The sequence below is a fragment of the Mycteria americana genome, chromosome 12, assembly GCF_035582795.1.
Source record: "Mycteria americana isolate JAX WOST 10 ecotype Jacksonville Zoo and Gardens chromosome 12, USCA_MyAme_1.0, whole genome shotgun sequence".
Lineage (NCBI taxonomy): Eukaryota > Metazoa > Chordata > Aves > Ciconiiformes > Ciconiidae > Mycteria > Mycteria americana.
In genome coordinates, this window is record NC_134376.1 from 15,997,989 (window position 1) to 16,005,247 (window position 7,259).

Below are 7,259 nucleotides of genomic sequence, written 5' to 3' on the forward strand. Positions count from 1 at the left end.
GCATTATATACCTTGGTGTGTGTGTGAGAGTGTGCTCCCCCCTCAACCTGACCTGACCTTTACCTCCTGTAACCCTGCTCAAGCGATAACCACCAGTAGCGGTCGTAATGGATGCGTCCGGTCATGACAGCTGTCTCCCGCTCACAGTGGATTCAGGAGACAGACAACAACACAATAGCCAAGGGCTAGTTTGAGCAATGCGCCCACCTAACCACAGTGCTGCTCAGTGTCCGACTCCAGCCAAATTTGGAAGAAACTGACATCCGTAGCCGGTATGCAAATATGACTATGAGTCAGTCATCTTACCCCAGGAACAGCGAGCGGCTCAAGAGCCCTTGGAGCTCTCCTGCACGGCAGCAGGCTGCACGCCAGCATCTCCCCTTAAACAGGGACGCCTCTCAAGGTTACGCCTGCCGCAGAGATCCCTTACTCCTTGATACTGAGAGATTCCGTGCCGCAACAGATCCTTGGTAAGTGACTAATAGCTTGCTAAACTTTGTAAGCTTCGCTAAGATTATATCTTAGATTGATTGTGCACATATAATCCTTTAGACATAAACTGTTGGCCAAGTGTGGGACTAAGTCTGGATCCAGCTGCACCTGGACTTCTCTAAGGGAAGGAGTTCAGAACGCAAGGGGGTTCTCTCTGAACCTCATGACTCAACGGGAGGGTCTCCCTGACAGTTTTGTCTGACCCTGTCCTCTATGCAGTAAATAAGCAAGTGTACCTTGCCATCGAATCTTGTTAAACCACTGTTGCGTTTACTATCAAACTTTGTTAAACCACTGGTTTATATCAATAAACATATTGCTGCTTCTCTCTTATGAGTGAAGTGCATCACTCCATCCGTGACAGTGTGTATATATATAACAAAATATGACAAAAAGAGAAAATAAGTTCTTCATTCCTACAGGAGAAAACCACAGAAGCACTGCTTATCAGTATGCTGGGCAAGACCTGTGCTTCTTCCTCTTCTGCAATATATTCTGGTGATGTCATGACATTTTTACTTCCCATTAAAGAAAACCTTTTATCATTTATTATTTCACATTGTAATGGGCATCCTGTAAAATTCACCTTTCATTTAAAATTATAAATAGAATAATTCTTTTGTTTTGCTTTATTTTTCAGTTGCTCAGAACAAAGAGAGTATAATACATATAAAGTACTCTGGAATCTCTCCTTTAAAATACTTGTTTAAAACTGTTATATTCCCACAGGCCTTCATCAATACATTGATAAAGGTGTCCCCAGCATCCACGAATCTGAATAGCACATCTCAGTGCCACAGGTAGACAAACAATCTTTGCTAAACATGTTTTTTCTTCTTTTTCTTATAAATCTTTCAAGTTAATCATTGCAGTAAAAAGACTAATAGCACAGGGCATCTTGTATTAGCAGAAAAACATAGAACTTCGCTCATCTTGTGAAAGCTGTGCTATGCCTCATTCAGAAGCGGCTAGCTTCAGACGTTGCACGAAAAAGTCAGTGACATTCTCTAAGTCTGAAATAAGCCACGTGTAAGAGAAGTCTTGTTCTAAACATTATCAGTTATTGTTTTATAAACTGGAGAAGAGGGGTTTTATAGACATTTCTCATTTATCTTAGCATCATGATGAAAATAAATGAAATTAGAAAGCTGACACCTACTACAGAATAAAAAGAGCAAGTGCAAGGAAAACATTTACTATCTATGGGAACTGTAAGCAGCACAGTAAGCTGTGAGGATGGCAAACGCTTGACAACCATAATTGCAAAGAGGAATGAATAGCAAGGTGGAGAAAATCCAAGTTCAGCAAAAAGGCACGAATACATAGCACGATGAAGTTGCTTCCTGAGTATAAAAGCTAACATGGATTGCCACATCTCAGATTAACAGGGCGTTAAAGTATCATGTAATACAGAGTACTTAAGTGCCAAATGCAATATAAGAATTCAGTGCCACTTCTTTGGGTTTTATTTTTCAACAGTAGGTATTGTAATTTAACGTGTCGGACTTTAAGTAGTTTTAATGACAATATTCACATAACATTAGAATCATGCTCAAGTACAATACTGAATCAAACCTTAAATAAAGAAGTTTTTTATGTAGATGGCATGATGTTTCAGAGTTAAGCTATTCTGGTAAAAGTGATCACTCTGTGCTAATTTATTCATAAACTCACATATACTACAATCCAGGTTTCATTTTCTGAAGTCTTCTGAGTTTAAAATCACCATCACTGCAGTTTTCCTTTTAGGTATTAGTACATGCTTATGCAGTTGGAAAAAAAACCGCAGAGAAGTAGAAGCAAGAAATATGAATTATGAGGTTTTATCAGTATAATCTACCATTATGAATAACTCATGATACAAGTAGGTTAACCAATTTACCAAAGCCGCCTCTGCACTGAGAAATATCTTTTAATATTGATAGACTTGACTTCCTTTTTCTGCCTTTTAAAACACACTAATGGAATCTCCTTAGTCAGAGAGGGAGGGTGTAGGGGCGGTATCTAAAATGGCTTACTGAGTAACACACTGCAAAATAAGTCTAGAAAATAGCAGCAGCAGCCAGACCCTACTTTGAGAGTAGATTTGCAACGCAGGCAGAATCTGTCTGCTTCATCAAAAAAGTTGAGCCTTCTGATCACTAGGTAAAACAGTTATTTGCAGCATAAAGTGTCCAGGTCTCAGGAGCAAAGTTTCTTTGAAGGGGGAAAAATTTACTGGTTGGAGATCAAGTGCTGACCCGTGGCTATTAGAGCTGCAGCTCGTTCACCTGTATGGTGTTCATAAGTGTTTTGGCTCTGCAAGAGTTGATGAGCAGAGTTTAACATCCTGCTGGGAAAATAATAGGTTCTATATCCATGTGTGGATTGTTTTAATTCATCTAGGGAAGAAAACCCTCTGTAGGTGCAAAGGTTTACACGAAATATATACTTTTAATAAAGCATTTGGGGGCAAAAATAATGATACTGACTTTCCAACTCACTTAAAGACAGGCTCATGCTGGAAAAATTTGTTCTTATGGGAAAAAAGCTGAAGCTGATGGTCCTAAAGCTTACATGTTTAGTATATTGGACATTTCTAAATATTTTTGTGCATATATATATATTCAGGGCGTGAAAAAACCCACATAATAAGATGTTGTTGCAGAATAAGCTCTTTCCTCAAAAAAAAAGCCATTAAAAACATAAAATATGTATTCAGTTAGCATTATTGTCTTTACTTCTGTCTCATATACACAGAATATATGCATAAAAATTTAAAATTTTCTTCTGGCTAGTTGTGAACATTTTAATTACTATTTTTAAAAAATCAGATTAATGATTCAATGCCATCAGCAAATGAGTTACGTGATGTGTCAGCTAGCAAGTTTTGGGGTTTGCCTTTTTTAAAGCAGCGGATTATCTTTGACTATTCTTGAAACAAGGCAAAGTTCAATGTCACTGGTAACTTAACATAATAAAGTTCTATATTTTCAATGGCCACTCGCTTAGATTTTATCTACTTTTTTTCTACTCACTGAGATCAAAATGGCCATGACTGTTAAGATAGACAGTTCACTACAAGCTGAAGTTCAGTCCTAGCAAGCAGACAGCACAACTAATCACTTGTTAAGGAATCACATATTTGGTTGGAAAAGAAAAAAACAAAAGTGGATTTATCTTTTTAAAAGATACTTTGCTTTTGTTTAAATTACTGATTTTAAATTTGCCAGAAGTCACTCACAAGACTATAATTTTTAGACAGCCTTACCACAACAAAAATTAAAGTAAATCTCGACTACAGCAGGAATTTCATTATTCAGCAAAATTCTGCACCCCTGGAACATAATAAGGACTAGTTCAACTATATCTACCAAAACAAGACCTCACACAAGGAAGAGAAGAAACTCAATTTGTGCAGATTATCACGAGAAGACACTACATGATTGGTTAGAAACAAGACCCGGTCCTGTGTGTTTGCGTGGGTTGCTCTTTCAAGACGTGTCTCCGCAGTGCTGCAGGCACCCGAGTCCCAGGACAAGTGCCGTGTAGCACACCCGGGGTGCCAACGTGGGGCCGAGAATTAACCAGGCTGCATCTGCACAAGAGCACGGTGAGGCTGGCTCTTCTGCACTGGCAGGACTGCACGACGTCTGGCACAGCAGACAGGCACAAAAAGGCACAGTAAAGAGGCTCTGTTAATTAAGCAAGTAAAAAGGTACATTTCCAATACCACGGAGAGGTGGCATTTTGAGCCCATCAGTGTGGGCTCAAAAACCAGAAGATGGATAAAAAGATGTAACAATCACTCTCTTAAACTTCACCTTTTTATGGCTTGCCAGGTGACTTCTGTACATTTGAGGCTAGCAGTGCTGAAAAAGAGGCTACACGTTCAGATCTGTTCAAAATAAAAGACCTGAGACTTACAAACCAAGGCCTATGTATATTGTGAAGCTTGAGGTCACTCTACAGAACTTGACGTTGGTTGGATTCAGTACTGAAGCTGAGCACACCGCAGAGCTTTAGTTATAAAGAAACATTTCAAAAGACGCAGCTTTGAAGTCAAAATTGTTATTTATTATTTAACAACTATGTATGGTAAGGATCAGTAGTAGAGTGGAAGCCTATTTCTGACGCAAAATCTGAACAGTTGACAGATAACTGTTTTACATAAGGTTCATGGCTCTGTGCCACATGGCTGCTCTGCAAGGGGGAGAGAGCCTCGCTTGTCAAACACAATAAAGCAAATCAGTGTACTATCAATAGGATGTAAAATGACTCTAGTTCTGAAATTCTGTGCTGAGAATCCCAAGAGCTATAATTTATCAAACAAAAACTTTTGAATCTTGGAAAAACAAAGAAGCTATCTTAACATAACCACATTTTTTTAAGAAGAAAGCTCAGCTCATCAATACACAAAATTTTTGTGAAGAATTAATTTTAATGAGCCCCTTTGCAAGCTCCAGATTATCCATCTTGGTTTTTTGGAATGGAAACAGGAGCCTCATTTCTCTGAAGAATCTAGAGATATTTTTTATCTTAAGCTTTCCACAAATACTACTTTTGTGTCAATTGGGAAAAGCATATGTATACCATTTAGCAACATTAACAGAATTATTTTTACACTGATGACACTAAAATAAACTCAAAATATATATACCACTAAGGCTCTTTTTTCTTTTTTTTCTTTTCTTCTGTCTAGGCACTCAATAAAGTGGTTCTTCACACATATTTCATATAAAGTTTGACACAAAATTTAGGCAACCCTAGGTCTACCTATATTTCACAGTTTAAATGTTTGTGATGAAGACCTTGTGAAGAATTGAACTGTATGTGCTTCAACATCATACCAGCAATTTTCAAAGCAACAAAAAGTAGTGTAAAAGCAATAGGATAACCTAGCCAGCCCAGATAAGCAGCCATATAGTCCAAGACATGTAGTTTATTTATTATAATAGTAGGACAGTATTTTGCAAAACAGAATTGAGAATGGTACAGTAGAAAACTGTTACTTTACTACTGCTCTTTAAATTATGGCCTAATGCAGTGTTTCAACAAGCAGTACACAAATCTAACCTTGTCACAAATTGTCGCCTTCCTTCAAACTATTGAAAGGGGAGGTGGGAAAGGAAGGAGGGGGGGGGAGGGGAAGACAGGAAAAAAAAAAGATACATATATCTTGTGGATAAAGGCACCTAATCCCAGTTCAGCTCTGGTACAATAACTCTTCTCAAAGAGCAATGTAAGGGGAAGTAATTTCATAGCTAGGTCTTACTAGGTGACTGAATATATGGATTCCATTAACTGAATACATAGCTATGGAGTCCATTAATTTGTACCGGCAATCCGATGTTTGGCAGGGGTGATGCTGGTATTTCTTAAGCAAACGGGCCATCAACGGAACAGCACACTGGGGAGTATTAGTTTCCTAGGATTATTATGAGAAGCTAATGGAAATGCTGATAATGTTTATTGGGCTGGTTAGTGGTGTATGCAAAGTTACCTGAAGTGTGCTTAGGGACAGCAAAGTATCATTACTGATGTTTTGAGTTGAAATCCCATTATCAAATGCCACAAATAGGACAGGGGACCTGTGGTATGTTGAGTTCATCACTTGAAGCTGTCATTGTCCTCCATTACGTTTTCTTGGATGCGGTCCAGAATGGGGAGCAGAAAGGCGGCAAGGATGTCGCACAGCTGCCTACTCAGCAGTTGCCACAGGCATGTGTCCTACGAAGCCAGACGCAAAGCCACAGGCATGTGTCGGCCCACAGCTCAGTGAGCTGCGAGGGAATCCAGCTGATTTGCAGGCCACTGTGACAGGGCTGACAAATGCATGAGAGTCACGTGGCATCTGTGCTCCTGGCAGCTATGGAACTGGTCCCAAATCTTTGTGAAGCTTTGTGCTTTTGTGAACCTCTTTGCTTCTCTCCCCTGCTTTGAAAAATTCCAAAGGAACACTGTAAAATATTATACCTATGTCACTTCATTCTTATGACTTAACCTTGTTTTCTTCTGTATCTTTTTTTCCTTAATATCGCATTGTACTCTTCTTAGAAGTACCAATTAATTTGTACTGCTAATGACTATCAGACAAAAATCCTGGGAAGATAAAGTAACAGAAAATTGGTTTTTTTCTTTGTTTGCCCAACAGTACTGCTTGTGAATGTGCCATGTTTAAGACCATTGAATCAAGTGGGGAAAGATACAAAAGTAGTTTATATTCCTAAAGTAATTGAATGTTGACAGACAATAAAAAAATAATTGTGCATGTGTTTTGCAGCAATAAGAATCTGTGTATCTTCACACTGCTTCAAAAGGGTGCACTTCTTACTTGGGTACAACAAATGAGATACCAGCTCATCAGCTTTAGTAAAAGTTGAAAAACTGGTCCCTGGCCATGAAAATACATCATTTTAAGGGCTTAATTTATTTTCTTTATTCAATGTTATTAGTTTTTGGTGCTTTTCTGCAGCATATCAAGTGTCTACAAACCACAGTATCACTATGGCTAATCTATAATAACATAACTATCTGGAGTTCATTCCATTTCTTGCATGAAGTCACGAAACTCAATTACTAAGTAAGAAAAAAATTGAAAAGCCAAAACAATGATGTAGAGCTGGTGTCAGGGTGTCAGTGGAGCTGCCACAGTTATTGCTGTGTGAAGCTGAAGCACTTCAGAAATTTAGAACATTCAAAGGAACCCATTACCAGCGCACGCACAGCAGCACAGGACCAGTGTCATTTACAGGGACTTTATCAAGGTAAAAGGCCCCAAGTTTGAC

General features: G+C 38.7%; 1 long non-coding RNA gene across 3 annotated transcripts; it reads left to right on the forward strand.

Annotated features, from left to right (window-relative positions):
- Positions 1–320: 320 nt before the first annotated feature.
- Positions 321–6,727, forward strand: LOC142416117 (uncharacterized). Of its 3 annotated transcripts, none has more exons than XR_012777638.1 (4): positions 321–470; positions 1,222–1,292; positions 3,733–4,189; positions 5,174–6,727. It is a non-coding gene; the product is annotated as an uncharacterized LOC142416117 (long non-coding RNA). The 3 variants fall into 3 exon arrangements; XR_012777639.1 differs by lacking the exon at positions 5,174–6,727 and adding an exon at positions 4,314–5,167; XR_012777637.1 differs by lacking the exon at positions 5,174–6,727 and having other exon boundaries at positions 3,733–5,167.
- The last annotated feature ends 532 nt before the right edge of the window (positions 6,728–7,259 follow it).